Raw genomic sequence first — 19,170 nt, 5'->3', positions numbered from 1 at the left:
CAAAGCTCTATAAAGCTGCAGTGTTGGGTGTTCTTTTACCTAAGCTTGCAACTAAACAGCAACAATGTCTTTTGGAAATATTTCCTTTGTTTATTTTGATGACTCAAAAATACACAAGACTTCAGGAATTGCTCTTAATAGCTTTAACTTGAAACTGAATCCAAAAAATTTAAATGTCTTCTTCTTAAAGTGATGAATTTTGCCCAACATTAAAAATAAATAAATAAATAAATAAAACAAAAAGCTTTTTGTTAGCTGGGAAAGTGTAAATGAATCATTCACTTTTCTGTAAATTATGTTTGCTTTAATATCAAGCACTTCTGCATCTCCTCCACATGTATTTTTCCCTATAAATCTGCCCTTTTACAATAATAATTCTTTTAAAATATTGTTTTTAATCCAAATACTTTCACAGCTGTTTCTGCTGTAGATTTGTGCTGGCAGCCACTGGGTCAGACACATAACAGGCAACATCATGTACCGCGCATTTTGGCTGGTAATACTGTAGTTTTCTCTGTCAGACCACATTTGTAAAGTATTATTTTATTTATTTTTTTAAAGCCTAAACCCAGTGGATGATTGCTCTGGTGAGACAGGCAGTGTTTTGGATGATGATGGTGATAATGAACTGGGAATTTGCAGACACTCAGCTGCAGTATACACTTCACTGCAGCAGTCTGGCATATGGTTAGAGATTATCATGCCTCCTCAATATTTGTTGACCTTGATTTGAGCCTTCCTGTGTCTCATACACAATTAGTATTGGTTAATTTCTGTATTCCCCCCTTAGTCAATCTAACCTAGGTGCCAAGTGGGAAGTGACAAGTCCTTAACCAACCTTTCTCAGATATAGCAGGCTGAAGAGCCATATGTGCAGTCCACTACATTGTTGTTGAAGAGCTAGATGGCTGGTGGCTGTCCCATTGACTCACTTAGCTGATCGATAGCTAATTCCCTTAAATAATCAAGGGGGTTCTGCAATGGGAATGTGGTGGGAGGTGTGATAATTGATTACTTTTGCTTTACATTTTCCCCAGTGAGCTCACTCTGTACGACACTCTGCTGCTTTTTCATTGAGCTGTGGAAGAAGTTGCTGAGGTATGCACCTTCCTTGCATCACATTTAGTTAGGACAAATATGCAGAGCTAAAGCTCCTTTCCCAAGAAACGTATGTTTGACTTAATGTGGTAAATGCAGATCTGTTTATTTTCTTTTAGCATACATCTGTTGCTATGATGCAATTTCAGGAATATGATGAAGGATTTGAGTGTTCTCACAGTTTTCACTATTGGTGTGTCTTACACACATCACACTTTTGAATATGCTAAAGAGACCAGAAAATACTCAGTAAGATCTTTAAAAACATTTCTTACACTTACCAAGTAATAAATTTGAATAATTTTAAGTTCATCTGCGCGGAAACTGTGTGAAAAGTTTGTTTAGAATATTTTTTTAAAAAAACAAAAAAGCTGCATTTTCCATTGGCTTAGATGGGAGAATCAGAATTCAGGATTCAGCTGTGCTGCTCTGGAGAGGACTGGAGATGAAGAGGACTGGAGGCAAATTTTTTGCCTGCCTTGCAGTTTTCATTCCTCAGATCTTCTTGGTGTCAGCCTGTTTGCGCGTGTTTGATTGTGTGTGAGGGTTTGTGTGCGAGTTGTTCCGCATTTGTGCTCGGAGGGAAAAAATAAAGTGTGAGAGCAGAGAAATAACATTTTACTGTTGAAGAGGTACTTTGAGTGGCACAAACCATCTGTTGTTTTATTATGTATGCCACAGGTTGTTTATCTGCCAAAACCACAAATGTTGTCAGGACAACCAGACATAAAAGAAGAAAAGTGCACAAGCACTGAGCCAGCAGCATGTCAGCACAACTGACAACTGCAATCTCACAAGTGAACCCACATTGATTCATTTCAAGGTGTAAATTATTTGGTTGGAGACATTTTCTGTGGTGGGGGTGGGATGGGCTGCAGTCTCTGAAGGAGCACACATCTAATCTGCTTTCTTCCTAGTTGCACATATACGCATACATTAATGGTTTTCAAGTAATGTAATAATATGATCTTATTCATATATTTTAACACTAATGACAAACATCATATGAGGAACTGGAAGAAAAACAATAAAATCTCAGTTCTGTGACTGCTGATCATATTTCCTGATCATTAGAAGTGGAGAAAGTTTGTCCAATTATCCTTCATTTTTCTCTGTGCTTTTATTTCTGCCAGATATTTAATTAAATTATATTCCTGCCTTACATTTCATCTCCTAGCTCAATCGATCTAAAAGCTTCTGCTCTTATGAAGCTAATGAGAAACCCAATAGCTGAAATCAAATGAAACTTCAGATGGTCTAATTTCCAATTTGTTTGCACTGTTGTTCCAGATAATGCAATTATTTGCTGTCTGGCCAACAGAAGTGCAATATCACTTCATATCTATGTTTCACAGTATGCGAAGCCATACCACCAGCAGGTAATTAGCGTGGCTGAGAAAAATAACTTGAGACTAGAGGAATGATCCATTCTGGTTTTGTCAAATACAACAAAATGTGAAGATGAACCTTGTTACGGCTGCCTGTATTGTTTTTCAGTTTACTAATTCTGAACCTTCAGCTGGGATTCCTGCTCAAACACAACTCTGATTGCTGCCTCCTGGCTGGGATTGGTCCTTCATGTCACCTGCTCATCTCCACCCTGCCCATTGGATAATTGGAACTCCGGACTCAGCTGACTCCACTAATCACCAGGACTTAAAAGACACCAGGAGTCTTTCATTCAATGGCTACCACTGGCTCAGTCGTGGTCTGCCCTCAGCCTGTGTTGTGGCTCTAACGTGTTGTAGTTCTGGAAGGACTTTTTGACTTTGTATAAAATCCAGTCCTGTTGTGTCTGTTAGTTTTTGTTTTGGAATAGTTAAACCAATGCTGTATTTTGTTGGATAACCACTTTACGGGCTTGTTTTGCTTTTGGTTTGGCTATTTTGAGGCCATTCCTGGCCTATTCTTGCCTTGTCTTCCTCCTTGGACAATAAATCTGTCTTGGTCCACATGTACACCTGGCCACAGGTTTTTCTTTTGTGCGGCTCAATTGCCCTAGCAGAGTCTGGGTCGTAACAAACCTTTTCAGCCGCCTAATTAACTCTGTTATCTCTAGTCTATGCTATGCTAAGCTAACTGTCTGTAAATGACCTTGTGTTCAGTGGACAATAAAAGTGATTTCTTTTTCCCACCAGCAAAAGAATATACTGAATTCCAAAATGTCAAATGTTCCTTTGAGCACCTTTCCCATGCTTTATTTTAAAGCTGGAAAAACACCATCTGTTGATGCATTTCAGAACAGCTGCTACACAAGAAAAAATGTAAATAATAATAACTTGAGGTGAAATTTGCCAGGGTATGATTTTATGCATAATTGCAATTTATATTCCAACCCCCCACCCTCATCCTACAAATGACCTCCTTTTTGTTTAGGCGGGAGGAGGTGAGGTAGGAGGAGGTGAATGGTAAGATATGAGAGCAAAACAATTAGTGAGAAACAGAAGGGATTTTTATGTTCATTAGACTATGATTTATAAATGATATCTATCTGTCCATCTAGCTGTTGTTATATATAGATTTTGTTACTATTTAGATAGTCTGATGCTAAATCAAAGATTTTTTAAATTTGCTATTGCTTTATTTTGATGTTTTTGTTGCTAAAACGCCTGTTTTACAAAACATTTAAGGTAAAGTTAAGAACATTTTCCAGGATTTAATCTTAATTTGCTCACTAATAAGACTGTTTACATTTGAACTGGGACACATTTAAAACATTGAGCTGGTCTTTATTTAAATACAGAGTCGCTCCAGTTGTCGGCAGACTTTATGCCAATAAATACAATAATCTTTTCGAAATACCCATTCAATTATGTCCTGATTATGATGCATTGCTTTTGTTTGTGAGTGTTGCACTTGCAGACTTCCTGACTCCATCATGATTACATTCATTCCTGCTGCTCAAATGCAAACAAGAAGACGGACAATTCAGCCCAGTTAAACTCTGCACTTCATGTAAAACTCTATTCTTTCCCAATTTTAATAAATAAAAGATTTTGGGGATTTGGATAGGATTTTATGCAACACATTCCTCTGACCTCTAAGCTTGTCTAGATCAATCAACAAGTTGGATTACTGCAAAAAAGCACAATCACACCGTGACCTCGAAGAACACATACTTTACCAGAGTTGAGTCATCATCATAGAAATATGTGTCCTACCACCATTCAGACCACTCTGAGATTTTTTTCATGTCAGGCTACCTTCTATTTCCACAGTTCTCCCTTTTCTGATGCTTTGTAAACAGTTCTGTGCCGTCCTCCAGCTTGTTGTTAGCCATGGAACTATGATTTTGGTTGATTTTTATTAAGAGAAATCTAAGCAGCAATGTTGAGCATTTAGCTAAGTTTTTAGCACCTATCCACAAAACACTTGGATTGTTGTTTGTTGCACAACCTGTTCTGGCTTCCCTTTGTTGTTTTAGAGACATCATTTTAAGCTTATATACTTCAGTTGTAGAAACACTGCAGCCATCTAGCATTTAAGCTTCAAATGTAAATTGGAAACCTTTCAGTTATCAATTACCCTTTTATACACATATCTATACCTATTTAAGTCCTGCACATGGAGTAATATTAGTATAAATTTTGCATCATGGTTGCAGTGCCCTGATGAATATATATGTCTAATATTCTCTACTCCTTTAGCTGATTTTCAGTATACCAGCCTCTAAAGCTGTGGAAATCAGAATCAGACATTACTGTACAGCAAGACATACCCAGGATATCTCCGTTAACCTGTGGCTGACTTACCCAGACATTCAGATTCTGGATTAGTGGTACTGTGAAGATTATCATTCAACCCAGGGTTTTCCCATCAAGATTACAGCACATTCACAGTTTAAGAGTTAAAGAAAATGTATGCACAAACAAGTGACATTTACCTTCAAGTCCCTGTCCTGAGAGTAACTGCTACATGTTCCATCCCAAATTGCACTGCACAATTAAAATGGTGATTTCTGTAGTTTAAAGATGTACTAAACACATGAGATTTTCTAAAGTAGTTAAGAGTTTTACATGTCACTAACATTTATAGACCAGGACAATGAAAGTGTTTTAACACCAACAAGTGCAAATAGTCATGATTCCATTTAAATATAGTCTTAGATTTCTGTTACAACTAATGTTACCGTATTAATGAGTGTGGACGACATTAAGTAAAGGTTCTCGGTTGACTTATGAAAGTTTTTCCTTTGCATTTTCACCAGCTAGGTGTGAATTAGTTTGCATCAGCCCATTTACCTCATGAGAAAACATCCCTTAAAGCGACTATAAGCATCTAACTTATTTCTCCTTTTTTCCGCAGGTCTTCCTGAATAAGTGCAGTTGTACATGTTGTTCTGTCTTTCCTGTCCTCTCCACCCCAACCAGTCGAGGCAGATGGCTGCCCTCCCTGAGCCGGGTTCTACCGGAGGATTTCTTCATGTTAAAGGGGAGTTTTTTCCTTCCCACTGTCGCCGCATGCATGCTCAGGATGGGGGATTGGATCAAAGTCATGACTCGATACAATCAGTGGGTTTCTATTATAGGATATGTATGAATTGGTTTGAAATGATGGGGTATGTTGATTCGTGTATGTAAAGTGCCCTGTGACAAGATTGTTGTGAAGTGGCGCTATACAAATAAAGTTGAGTTGAATGCAGCAAAATGAAAAAACAAGCTAACATCTGGGATACAGATTTTTTTTTTTTAACCTTAACCCATTTAACCACTAACTTCATTATAATTCCACTGTGTGAAATGTGATCCGATCTGTCCCAACAGCAAGTAAAACTAATGTAATGGTGTCCCAGCAGACCGAAATGAAGACACATTTTCCCTCGTATCTGATTTTATTCCTGATTGATTGAGGAGTTGATGAAAGCATTATGTCTTTTCTCTGGCTGTTTGACATTGTTATAGGCCCTCCAGCTTTTTACAGGATTGAAAGCAGAGTTATTACTGCACCTTTTATGCAAGAGTTGGCTTCATTTTCAGCCTCTCTCGACTTGTAGAGAAGCCAATGGTTTACTTGTACTCAGCAGTCCTTTCTTGGCCTTATTTCTTCCATATCTTTACTATTATACTTGTCCAAATGCTAGATTCAAAGGCCCCATTCCCATCATCTGATTGGCTTACTTCCATGCATACTGTAAAAGGATAAGAGCTGTGAAAGTGCTTAAACAGTTGGCTCTCAAAACTGGGTCGACACATGTCACTTGAATTTAAAAACCTGACTGATGGCTTTGGGCAAAACTTCTTTATGTGGTGCTCATGCTTTTACCTGTCGTGCATTTAAGCTTCACCCTGTCTCCAGAAAGCATTTACTGGAGACATGCCCTGCTATTTTTTCCCTCACGCTGTAACTCAAAGGCTAGTGGGATAATTTTCCTTTTAGCTGATGCAAAATCCTTCTTGTTTACCTGTTACATTTTAAAATCTTAGCATAGTCTCTTTTTACATCATTTACTTTGTATGTAAGAAAACATTTTTATGGAGCTTTTCTTCCTATAAACATTAGCATAAAATATTTGATGATATTGCTGCAGTACTGCAGCAGTAAGAATTATGACCCTTGTTTGCAGGGGGGAAAAATCAATCATACAAGGTGAAAGTATAAAAAGTGGGTCAATATATTAAAAGAGAAACTATTTTGGTGCGAAATTTCAGTAAGCTGTCATGGTCTATATAGACTTCAGATCTCCGTATACATGCACGCATTCAGGGGCATTTTTGTCTTTGCAGTAAACGAAGCAAACAAAAGTCTTAGTGGAACAGAAACCATGCCGTTCTGTCCTTGGAAATGAATTAATTTTTACTGTCTCAAGAGCATACAGAATCTTGATTTGCATTTAGTGTGAATTTGTTCATTTCTATTGTGTTTATGTCCATTTAGATTTGTCTTTCATGATGCAGTGCACCAAGTTCTCTTACAGCTCCTTACTTAAGGTTGATAGGCAGTAAAGGGAGGGGAAAAAAACCTCTTTAGAGTTTACAGTGATATACCGGGGCCCCTAATGTTATTTCCCTGGACGCAGAGCCATCTGTAGTTGCCTAGATTGGCTTCATGCCCGACTCCACCTTGTTGGTACCTGGTGTATTTCTGGTGGTCTGGCCTTTGTCCTTCCCCCACCAATCCCTGACAATAGTCAGCTCATTAAATCCAGTCCTCCTGTTACTGTGATAGTTCCAGCTGTCGTGATGTGAGCATTTGACTATTGTGGCTCTTGTGTGTGTGTGTGTTTATTTGTCCTGGCTGTTCCTGAGCTGCTTACTTTCAGCCATGTTTTTATTTTGTAAAACCAGTCTGTGAATGGGTTGTCATCATTCTGCAAACACCATTAAAGCTGTAAACAATAAATTAAAGTACTCCATTCTTGGAACATCCAAAGTGTTTTGTCTGCAGGTTTGTCGTTATACTGGGACATTTGATAATAAGCTTCCTGGAACTGGGCCAGGCTGAGTAGCAGTAGCATGGTTTTTCTTTCATTACCTTCACAAAGAACAGATTTTCTTAACTGGTTGTGTTTTAAGTTTCGGTCAGTATCTTGGGGTTAGTTTTTCTTGTTTGTTTGTATTTTTTGTATTTTCTTCTTTCACTTTTTCACTTTCTTTTTTTTTTACACCTTTAGCCTCTTTACATGAATGTCATTTTCTTCTTTCCTTGGCTGAACTGGGTCTAACTGGGGGGGAGTTGTGGTGGCCATCCTCTGGCTAGCCCATAAATAGAAGTCTAGCTCCACCACTGTTGCCAGTGACATTCAGCATAGCATATATTTCTTCATAGCTAATTTAGATGGAAAGATGTTTTTTCTTTTCCATGACAATGAGGTTTAAGGAGCAGAAGAGTGGATTTAACATAAATCAGTGTCTGTACTTGTAAAAGTAGTGCTGTTACAAAGTAGATTATCACAAGTGAACTTATAGCCGAGAGCAGATGTGTTACTTGGTGTCATCAGACATAATTGCTCTATGATGTAGTTGTTGGTGTTTTTCTATATACCCCTGTTGAAAACAAACTTAGTCAGTCAGGCTGATGATGTAAAGGCTAACTGAAAATCTGACTGCTTCCTCTTCAACTCCCATCAGTGCCTTGAGGGTAAATTGTATGTTATCCAAAAATGTTCGGTGCTTCAAATACCACTGCAATACTCCATAGATTTATTGCCGTTGTACTTTAGCTGGAATAAAGCCCTTCCTATTTTACATGCTGCTCTTCAGTATTCATTACCTATCTATGCAAATATCACTCCCCCTGTGTCATCTGCATTTGGAAGCCTTTCATACTTGTTTATCTGTCCTAGAATGTGTTCTGTCAGATGAGGATCCTGACCTTTCAGATCCGCCCCAGTGACCCAACAGCAGCAGCAACCAGTGTAGGAAGATCACTGACAGACAAAACCCTGTTAGACACATGGGTAATGTATAAGCTGCCAACAACAACCAACCTGTGCTGCAAGATAGTGACAGCAGGAGAATGTTAACTTTCTGTCTGGTCTCATTTCTCACATTCTCTGATAGGCTTTGAATACTTTTCTGGAAAATACTCTTGTCATTATGGTCTTTAAAATGTTCTTTTAAATGCCAAACAATCCCTTCACAGGACTGCATGCACGCAATGTAGCATGTTATTTAAAAATACCTTTGGGAATATTAGAGGTACTTAACTGATTCCCCGTGGGCTTGCTCTAACCTAGTTTACATAATTAAAAAAGCATCCAGCTTTAAAACATGCTGAAAACACCTGCACTGTCAACAACTTGGCAAGTCACAGGAAGTTTATTCTATCAATCATTTGTGGTTCAACCACAGGTTTTGGTTCCAAAAACTTTGTTATTCCAAAAAATTTTCTAAAAGGTTTATGGATTATATATCTGCTCAAGAAATACCATATAACAAAGGCATGATTTTTCTTTTGCAGCTTTAATGCAGAAATAATGGGGGGGTTCATATTTTAGTCAAGAATTAAATGAATCATTACATAATTTTATCAATTAACTGTTATTTGATAACTGCTTCATTAATTATAAATAATTATAAATAATTAATAATTAATGTTTAATTTTTTATCCATTTGTTCTTTCATTCACTGTTTTAATTTACACGGAAAAGATTTGTTAAGTATTGTGTACCTTATTAGCAAAAAATATTTCACATCCTCAAAGTTGGTGTCATGCAATATAAATAAAATTAAGAAGCGTTATATATGTTTTAATTCCTTGTTGCAAGTCAACAAAGCAGGAGAGAAAGTATTTTACCAAGCCTAAAAATACTGCAATGAAAACTCGAAATCAAACATTTTCAGGTGAATTTTCAGTCCTACACGAACGGACAAGATGGTAATACTACGAAGCAGAAGTTTTTTAGTTTTCCAAACTGGGATTTACTTCAGGTGATGCACAGGCTTTACTTAACAATTCCAGGGCAAGACTCAGCAGTCCGAGTACAGAATATATTGGTATTTTCTAGAGGTTCAGTGATGAGGGAGGTGGGGGTGTCACGATTGTTAGGAGAATATGGCTTTAGTTTCACTTCCTTCAGTTATACTGTACTGGTTACTTTCACTTTTTGTGTGTATGTGCAGCCGTGTCCATACTGTAGGGGAGGTTGTATGTTAATGATAGGTATAAGTATGCATGAGTGTGTTGGTGAGTTTATACATGTGTACATGGATATTTGTTTTTATCTATGTATTTATGTGCATATTTATACAGATGTATATGTGTGTATCTAGGCGTATATGTATGCTTATTGGTATTTGTATTTATATTTAAAGTGTTAACAGACATCAACATCTAGATATGTTTAAACCAGGTCCTGGGATGGGAGTTTACAGGTTCTTTTCATTCTTTTTTTAAAAATTTGTGTGCATTATGTAATTTTTTTTCAAATTTACTATTATTATTATTATTATTATTATTATTATTATTATTATTATTATTAATATTAAGAAGATGAAGACTAGGAAGAATTCTAAAAAAAAGATATATATTGAATCAAAAATCTAAAGAATAAGGAAACTCTATTGAGAATAGTAATGTACACTTTCTGGACAAGGATGGTTTGAGAAGGAAGTGGTAAAAATTCAAGCTGTTATAGAGGAAAAATCAACAATAAACAGAAAATGCTTGTGATGCAGCCTTGACTCTCATCCCCAGACAGTTTCACCACATTCACACCTTCAGTCTCGCTAGCAAAACATTTCACATGTTGGTCAGGCAGACAAACAGCTGACAAGGAACAACATCCTACACAGTCCACATGATGGTAAGGTAGGCCAGAGGAACACATGTGACCTTCACAACTCTGAAAATCAATGTTCAAACAACAGTTTATGAGTCTGAAATCCCATAAGCATTGGAGAAGAGAGGGGGAAACACTTTTAGGAAACTAAGTGTTAGAGCCATGTAAAAGTTATGTTTATTTGTATGTTATAGTTAAATTGACTATTTTAAGCTCCTTTTAACATCTTGCATTAGGACCGTCAATAGAAGAAAATAATTTTATACTTTTGTTTGTTAAAGTAGTTGCTGTAGTTTTGTGGACGCAACACGTATGTTTTTTTTATTTTATTTTTTTATTGCTAGTTTAAGAAACGGAGATAATTTTTGTATCCGTTTGCTTCGTTTTTGTCACAAGTCAGAAACCTCACGTCCTCCAAGAGTGGCCAGAACAGGTTCTATTATGTTTAAGTGATGTTGCCACTACATTAAGTGTTCAGTAACTAGTCGCCTCCGCTTCAAGGAAGCAAAGATATTTGCATATCAACGATGGTGTTTTTAGGTCTCTTTGCTTAAAGGTAAATTAAAAAAAGGTGATAATTTGTGAATACAAACAATTGATTTCGGTATTTCTGTGCGTGTATGAAACAAGAAGCTTGAGATTACTTATAAGTAAATTATTGAACAGGGTTGAATTAGTAGTTCAGCCTGCTTTCTAGTTCTTAATTCTGACATAACATGACTGACAACTCCAGTTTTCACTTACCAGGCGACTCTTATCAAGCTTTTCTTTTCATTTGGATTTCCCAGTTGATTATCAGATTATTCTTCTAACTTCTGGGGAACCAATTTAAACAATCAGTCTAATTATGTAATTATTATTTAGCCTAAAATAAGCTTTTATTAATCAAAATTAAAATCTTTTTTAAAATAAAGTGGAAATAAAAAAATACATATAACCATTGTGGATTAAATATGAGTCGGTAAAAACTCCCCAGCCTTTTTTTTTTTTTATTTTACTTTTATGTGGCGTTTTGTCTTCCAGCTAAGCAGCATTCATATCCATTCCCAGTGGTGAAGTTATGCAAAAAGTCTAAAGTAAAACTGAAAACAATCTGGAAATGTGAGTCATCCGTAGCAGCAAACATGGCCGAGACTGACAGCTGATACTCAGCCGAACAAAACAACTTAAAATTGCTTAAAGGGATCAAATTGCACACAATAACATCTTGTTCTCTTTCTGTGTAACACAATCACTTAATGAAGACAGTGATTTTATCTGAGCGAACCAGGTGCAAACGCTGCTCAGGTGTTTGTTGCCAAGCCAGCCCCCAGGAATCCACAGGGGCAAAGAAAGAAACAACAGATTGAACTGCAGGTTGACAAACATTCAGAGGATGATAAAGCAGATGAGCATCAGCTTCCATATGCCAGTGCTTCCTCCTGGTTCTCAAACTTTCTAAATATAGCTGAGGAATTGGAGATCTGACAGGAAGTACTTTAGACCAACAACTCGCAACAACAGGGCAGAATACTGAAAAGAAAATGACAAAAAAAAAAACATATTACTATGTGTTTCTTTAATTAGGGTTATACAGGTGAATATACATCTGTATAAAAATAAAGGATCCATACTGGATTATAGGGAAAATGCTCATTTCCATCCATAGCCCCGAGGCACGTGAGAAAACAATAACAACACAAGATACTGAAGCACAGATAAAACAATTACACACCAACAAAGTGGTGTAGGAAAAAAAGAAACACACATATTAGATGATACAAAAGTAAAACCTGATCATGGGCTTGAATTGTTGGAGATGAGCCTTAATGAGGAAGCAAATAGAAAAATCTCACAGTGGGTCTTCCTTTTACTGTGACTGCACCCTGTCCAAACTAAAATAATTCTCTTATAAGAATTATTCTCCAAATGTTTTCTTTCTAAGAAGGTGAAAATACACATGGGAAATGTTCCTGCAGTTGAATCAGAGCAGAAAACCACTGGGTGACACACCGAAGCAGTGAGCCATCTGTCCAGGAGAAGCAGAGCCAAAACCTCGGCTTTGAGCCTTTTAAGCTGTTTCTAACAGTGTAAAAAAAAATAATCTTCCATGTTAGATGGCATATTATTCATGTTCTGTCTTTAGTCTTCAAAGGAATTCAAGCCTTTTTAGATGAGCTTTATGTGATTTTTTTCTTTTTTTTTTTTTTAGTCTTTAAGAATAGATCTTCAACTCCTCAAAGAACATTTTTTATCTTTGTTCTGTTTTCTATCAAGATGCTTCCAAACTGCTTCAATCCTATTGATATCCAGTGCATGGGTGTGTTTTACTAGCCTGAAATGGCTGTCTTGTCTGGGATCATTGTCAAGTGGATGCACTTTCCAATCAAGTGGCTTTCAAGTACTATTGAACAGTGGATTAAAATCTGACAGTACTTGTCTGCACTGATAATTTAATCAATTTTGACAAAATACCCAACACTACTTACAGGCATGCAGTCCCAAACTGTGACGGGGCCTCTACGGTGTTTCGTAGACAATCACTGTTCAACCATTTGACAGTATCTGATGAAGTTTAGGTTCGGATTCACCACTACATGAGAGCAGTTATCACTGGTTTTTAGACCAGTTTGTGTCACTTGGTATAGCTCGTTTCACCTTATTGAGAAAGGCTTCTTGACAGCAACTTCTCCAGAGACCATTTAAGATGAGGCTCAGCAAACAGTAGATGGATTAAGTGAAGGGCCGGAGGCATCTCTCAGGTCCTGTGTGCCATGTCAGCTGGAATCATTTCTATTTCTTAAGGACATCGATTTCGGGTACTGTTCATCTGCTTAAACTAGTAATGGAGAAAATCTGTAGCATGATAACTCACGACTGCTTTATGGAATTACAAACCTAATCTCATGCATGAAATACAGAATTGCTGCAAATTCTGTAATTTACTTAAATTCGCAACACTATACTCTCTCATGGTGGCCATTAATAATCCATCTGTTCTGCCTTTCAGGGTTAGGATATAAAAACTCCCATGCGAATAGTTTTTTTATTCCCTTTCTTTCTTTGTTTTGTTTTCAGGCTGAGTCAAACAGCACTCCTCCGGGTATTTTGAAGGACCAAGTGCTATGATGTAAGACAGGGCTCTTCAACTATGGCCCTCAAGGACCAACGATAAAAAGCCCTGCTTAAGAGATCTCTGTTGTCTTCTCACTGATCTTTTGAAAGTATATGTAGAATTATTCCTTGAAGTCACAACATCCAGATTCAAAAAAGAGTTCGACTGTATTCAAATTATATTCCTGGATGATGGAAAATAATACCAAGTCAGACAGACTTTCTCCACTCGGATTCTCTCCACATTTAGATTGTATCCATGCTTCACACCAGCTGAGCCTTTGACTTCTTCACTCCTAGCTGTTATCCATTTTTGCTGATGGGAGATGATTAAAATGACCGTCACTGAAAACATCAGATGTCTCAATAAATCAATCAAAACTGTATTTATATAGCACTGTTCATACTATTAAATGCTGCAGAAATAAAAATAAAAAACAGGAGAATGAAGTTTGTATTCAGACATACATTGCTTAATGTTGGAAGACATGCACACACATACAATACAACTCTAAAACCTGCACACACTTCCCAGTTGAACTTAATGGGAAATCTCACTGAACCTCTGTCCGACATTACATACTTGAAAGCAGTGAGATAGAAGAAAGGTAAGTGCTATCTAGCTCTCAGCACTTTGCAGTGAGGAAACACTGTGGACTGCATAAAGACTAAAGGAAAGTGAATCTGTGCGTAGGTAGTGCATTACCAGGAACAGGACAAATGTTGCATTACTTTCAAGTGAGACAGCAGAAATTCAAGGGTTTCCAAAATCCTCCTCCTATGGCAAGCAAGCATAGAAATACTTCCTTAACGCAGCTTAATTCTACCGATTTTGTTAAAAAGCAGATGTAATTGCCTGTCACATCATTTTTTACATTAATCTTGTCAGATTCTTGACAAAACAATCGAGGTGCCACGGGAAAAACGCTGAATAGCAGATTACGGCTCCTTTCTGTGGATGCTGCCACACTGACTGACATCAAAGCATCACTGGGAAATTTGGCGTCACGGAATTGTTGCACGTTTCCTGCTTGTTGCTCTGGCCTGAAAAACAGCTCGGAGATCTGAAATGTTTTCTGTTTGATTTGTTAGCGAAGCAGTGTGAGGAGGGGCACATCTTATTTAGTCAGCTGTGTGGCTGACTAGACGCCACGCCCGTTCATCACAGATATATTCCACAAATCATATGTAAGACACAACCCAGCAGAAACGGCTGCTGCAGGGGCTTCACTGACATAACTTGTGTTGTTTTTATGTGAGATTGATTGCTGTGGTTATAGTTTTGAGAAAGGAAATGAAACCAAACAGAGACCAATGCAAAATTAAAGGTACGGTGTGTTAGTATGTACTTTTTTTTTAACCTGTCCAGCATCATGGCATGCAGAACAGTGGTCGAGTTGTTGACAGATTTGAGATAGCAACAGAAATATTGTTTTTTAATGATATATCAATATTTTCTTTCATTGACATTTTGATTTTTTTTTTCTTTTTACCTTTCTGCACCTTTTTAATTAAAATCTCTGAGTGGCTATTTAACTTCTGGGTAATTTTTTGGCATTTGTTTGAGATGTACAGTCTGTCATAAGCAAATATGTCCCACTGAAAACTCATTAAACTTACAGCTTTAGTGGGGGGGGACTGATTTAGCGAACTGTGTCTACTTTGATTCTGTCTTTCTGGCCCTTTAGTCAATGACGGGACCTTGTGTTAATTAAAAATCGCAGGCTCCTGCAGAATGCCCTGCTGACCATTCTAGCTGCGGTAGAGGTTCATCAGATAAAGATGCATTGATTTGGGATATTACAGCAGGCATGGCTTGTAGGTTAAACTCATTTCCAGCAAACTAGCTTGAGGAAAATGAATTCAAATTTAGCCAATACAACTTGGACACAGCTTTAATTGAGATAACAGTCATTTAATTTCATTTCTATTCGTCTATGCTGGAAGTGTGAAGTAACCTGCCAACACCCCCGAAAGGAAAATGTACTTCATCAAGGACATCAGTTAATTGATTTGACTAAAAAAGAAAAAAAAATATTCTTGTAGTTAATTAATTTGGTGATGAATAAAGGAAAATGTTGTTATGGATATGGATTAAGCACTGTAGTTTATCCTAATGTGCTTGAGAAACAAAACATCTTTTTCTGTTTAGATATCTTTGGCAAAATGAAAAAAAATAAATAAAAAAGAAAAAGATTTAGAAAGAATTAGGTTGTTTATGAAGGCCTCATCAAGATCTGCATAATTTTTATGAGCGCAGGTGTCAATGTTTCCCATTATCCATCTGCCCGGCAGTCTCGATGATTCTTTTAAGCAGCGACACACAGTGTTGATTGATGTCAGATATTATAGCGAGGATGACGCAAGCTCACCTCACCTGCTGCATCTAATCGCACCACAGAACATTTCCAACTTGTTGTTGGCTGTTTAATCCGTGCGGAGACGCGTATCAATCATAACCACCCTGCATATTGATTGAGTGCAGGCTTCACTTAGGAAATGACGAGTGAAAGGAAGGAGGGAGAGAAAAGATTTATTTTTAAGGTGAATCTTCTTGACATATACAGTGTAAAATGTGTTGAGTTTTTTGTATCACTGAGCAAATGTGGGGAAAAATCTGGATTTTTCTTTAAAAAAAAAAAAAAAAAAAAAAAAAGATACATAAGACAAAAAAACATCCCTGCATTTCATCATAAGAGATTATTTTCCTTCATAAGGTTCTCTTAAAGAAAGTTAAGAGAAAGTTAAAAGAAGAGAAGAGAAAAAGGAATAATTGTAGTTTTCTTTTAGTACTTTGTCCTGGCTCTTCAGCAATTAAACACTTCTAACTAAAGTGCACAATGTCACAAAGACAAACCCAAGTCTGATTGGACACCTGGAGGTCGGAAGACTTGAGGAGTGTATAGCGGTGATATAGTTGTTGCTACTGAGTGGTGTGAAGACTGGATACACAACTTCCTTCCAGAATGCTAAAATCTATGTCCATGAATAAGAAAACAGCCGGCAGCCCTCCTTCACCTCCCTCACTGGTGAAGGAAAAAAAAAAACAAGTCTTTGGTTTTGATGGTTTAATTCTCTGACTCTGGCCAAGGCTGTCAGTTGTGGAATATCTCAAAGCGCAGTTTTGGTGTTGTTATTGCCTGCCTCATGCTGTAACAGCAGGTGATTGACGATATGGATAATGTGATTGTTCCGCATTGCTTCAGAATTTTGTTCCAAATGTCTCGATGGACCAGCTGTGTCATCTATTATTACGACAGCAGGACAACACACATTTTGTTTTTCCTTCTTCTTTTTTTTTTTTTTTTTTTTTTTTTTTTTTTATCAGCGGGAGGCCACGTTCATTTGCATGAGACAGATTTAATTTTCATTTGTTGGTTTGTTTGGTTTTTGCTTTTATTGCTTTAGAATAATTTTGTGAATTATTTTCATAGAAGTAATTAAGATTAGAATAGAAGTTAAAAATATATATCAATTTCTTTCCTTCCCTTGATGACTCCACAGAAAATTCTTCATCATAAAAGCCTTCATTTGACTGTATTTGGCAACATACATGAATATTACATTTTGGCTGTCACAGTGCACCTCATATTGCCTTCAGTTATCCCTCTGTTTAAGAACAATGAATCTATACAAATCTATACAATACATCTTCTGCATCTGAAATATGGAGATATGGTACGTGATATTAGATCAATAAAAAAAAACATTCCCCGTCCCCAAATGTAACTTTTAGGTAGTCTTATTAAGAAAATAAAAGAACATATTCTAAGATGTCGATTACATGACTTTTTTTTGCAACAGTTCATGACTTTGTTCTTGGAAGTCTTCAGATTCAGCGGCGTCCTGGAAAGTTGGACATTTGGATACTGTCCCCTTGGAGTCCTGGGTTGTAATAGGCTGAGCCCCCGAAGTTCAGGTCCAAAGGTTCATTATTGTCCAGTCTGAGAACTGTAAATCAGAAAGTTAACATGTGTGAAAAGTTTAATAAGCAGAAAATAAATGTTGTGTGACCCCAACTATTCATAGATTTATAAAGGAAGTTTGATGTTCTATTAAAATCATCAAAAAGAGGAGAAAAATGAATGAGTCGACGCTACTTGTGTCAAATTACTGTCTTGGTCTTAATGGAAAGAAATTCGGGAATTCAATTCAGTTCAACTGAGCGTTATTTTTATAGTACCAATTAAAAACAAAGTTATCTAATGCTGTGTTACAGTCATCAACTCAAGCCAGTTCATTCTAATACAAATAATACAAAGTCACATTTGTCCAGTTCATAACACTATTCATACAAGCCAATTCCTATTAAATATTTACCTCAGAAATCTAATATATTGCATCAAACCTGTCAAAGCAGACGGCTGCCTGACTGGTTGGTGTGGAAGCGAAATGTGATTAACAAAGCCAGCCTCATAACCAAAAAATTCATCATAATTCAGGATTAAAAATCCTAACATGTCAACGTATGTGCAGACGTCTGGTTTATGTATATGACTCAATATGACTAATTTCCATCTAACACTTCATCCTTTTGCTGACTAGAATTTGGGAATAAATAAACTATAATTTCTCTTTTATAACATTTTGAACTTGTTTTTCTTGCTTTGTAATGAAATCAGTTTTCCTGTACACCCCTGCACCACGGAATAGTTCAGGATAGTTGCAAACCTAAAGCACGTCTGGCAAAACAATTTGTAGCTGCCCTCAAATTTCTGTAATACTGTGTGTGAGCGAGGCTAAAGCTAAATGTAAATCTACAACTTCATGTAAACAAATGCACTTTAGATTCAACCGCCTCTTATCAGAAAGGTAACGTATGAGAGGAACCGTGACACAAAATATTCTCATTCTTTTATCCTTACATAGTGTGAGATAATATAACATGTAAGCCATCGCTGTACATGATCATATTTTTTCTATTATGAGGTCACCTTATTATTGTAAGGTTACCTTATTATATCAGAGTAAGTTATCCACCTCTGGAAACCGGTTACAAAACAGCCCAGAGGCAATAAAACAATTTTGCGAGCACCTATGAAGCTCTTACATTAACAGGTGTTAATTTAATTAGCATCATTACCTACTGTATGGGAAATAGTAAAAGACTGAGTTAATGCGTCTCATTATGAAGCGATAACTAGGGCATCACATCTAGCACAGTTTTAATTTGAGCATTACATTTGCAATCTGTCCCCCACAAACAACCCAGGCAATTTAAAGCAGAAAAATTGGCCAGATCGAGCAGGCAAACCTTATGTAATCCAAGCAGTCTGTTGCTGTGCAGCAGGTGTTTAGGGTCTATCCTACCTGGGTCTGAAGGGTACTCCTCCACCAGTTTCCTGTGAGTGAAACCCTTCTGGTGTTTCTTTTTCAAGATGATGTAGGCCACCAATCCCACACAGGCAATGGCTACCGCTGTTCCCAGCACAGCAACCCACGCCGCATTCCTTTTACTCCGGTAGGAATGTGATTCCAAATCTTCATTAGAGAAATGAGGGGTTGAGGGGGTGGGAGACGGTTATAAATAATTTGTCAACAACAAAATTATTTATATTAACTGCAACTTTGTGGGCTAATTGTCTCATAATTATGGCTGAAAGTGTGTTTGTAGTGTGCTAGCACTCTCTACTCATCCCAATTAGTCAGCACTGTTGAATTTACACTGCGATAATTAATGCAATTAACATGCCAAAATCCTGATCATTTCTGGAATAAATTTGAATATCTTAAGGTGGCATGCTGTGTTCGACTTGTG

This window comes from Telmatherina bonti (assembly GCF_933228915.1).
Source record: "Telmatherina bonti genome assembly, chromosome: 1".
NCBI classification, from domain to species: Eukaryota; Metazoa; Chordata; class Actinopteri; order Atheriniformes; family Telmatherinidae; genus Telmatherina; species Telmatherina bonti.
Note: the sequence above shows the minus strand (reverse complement) of the source record.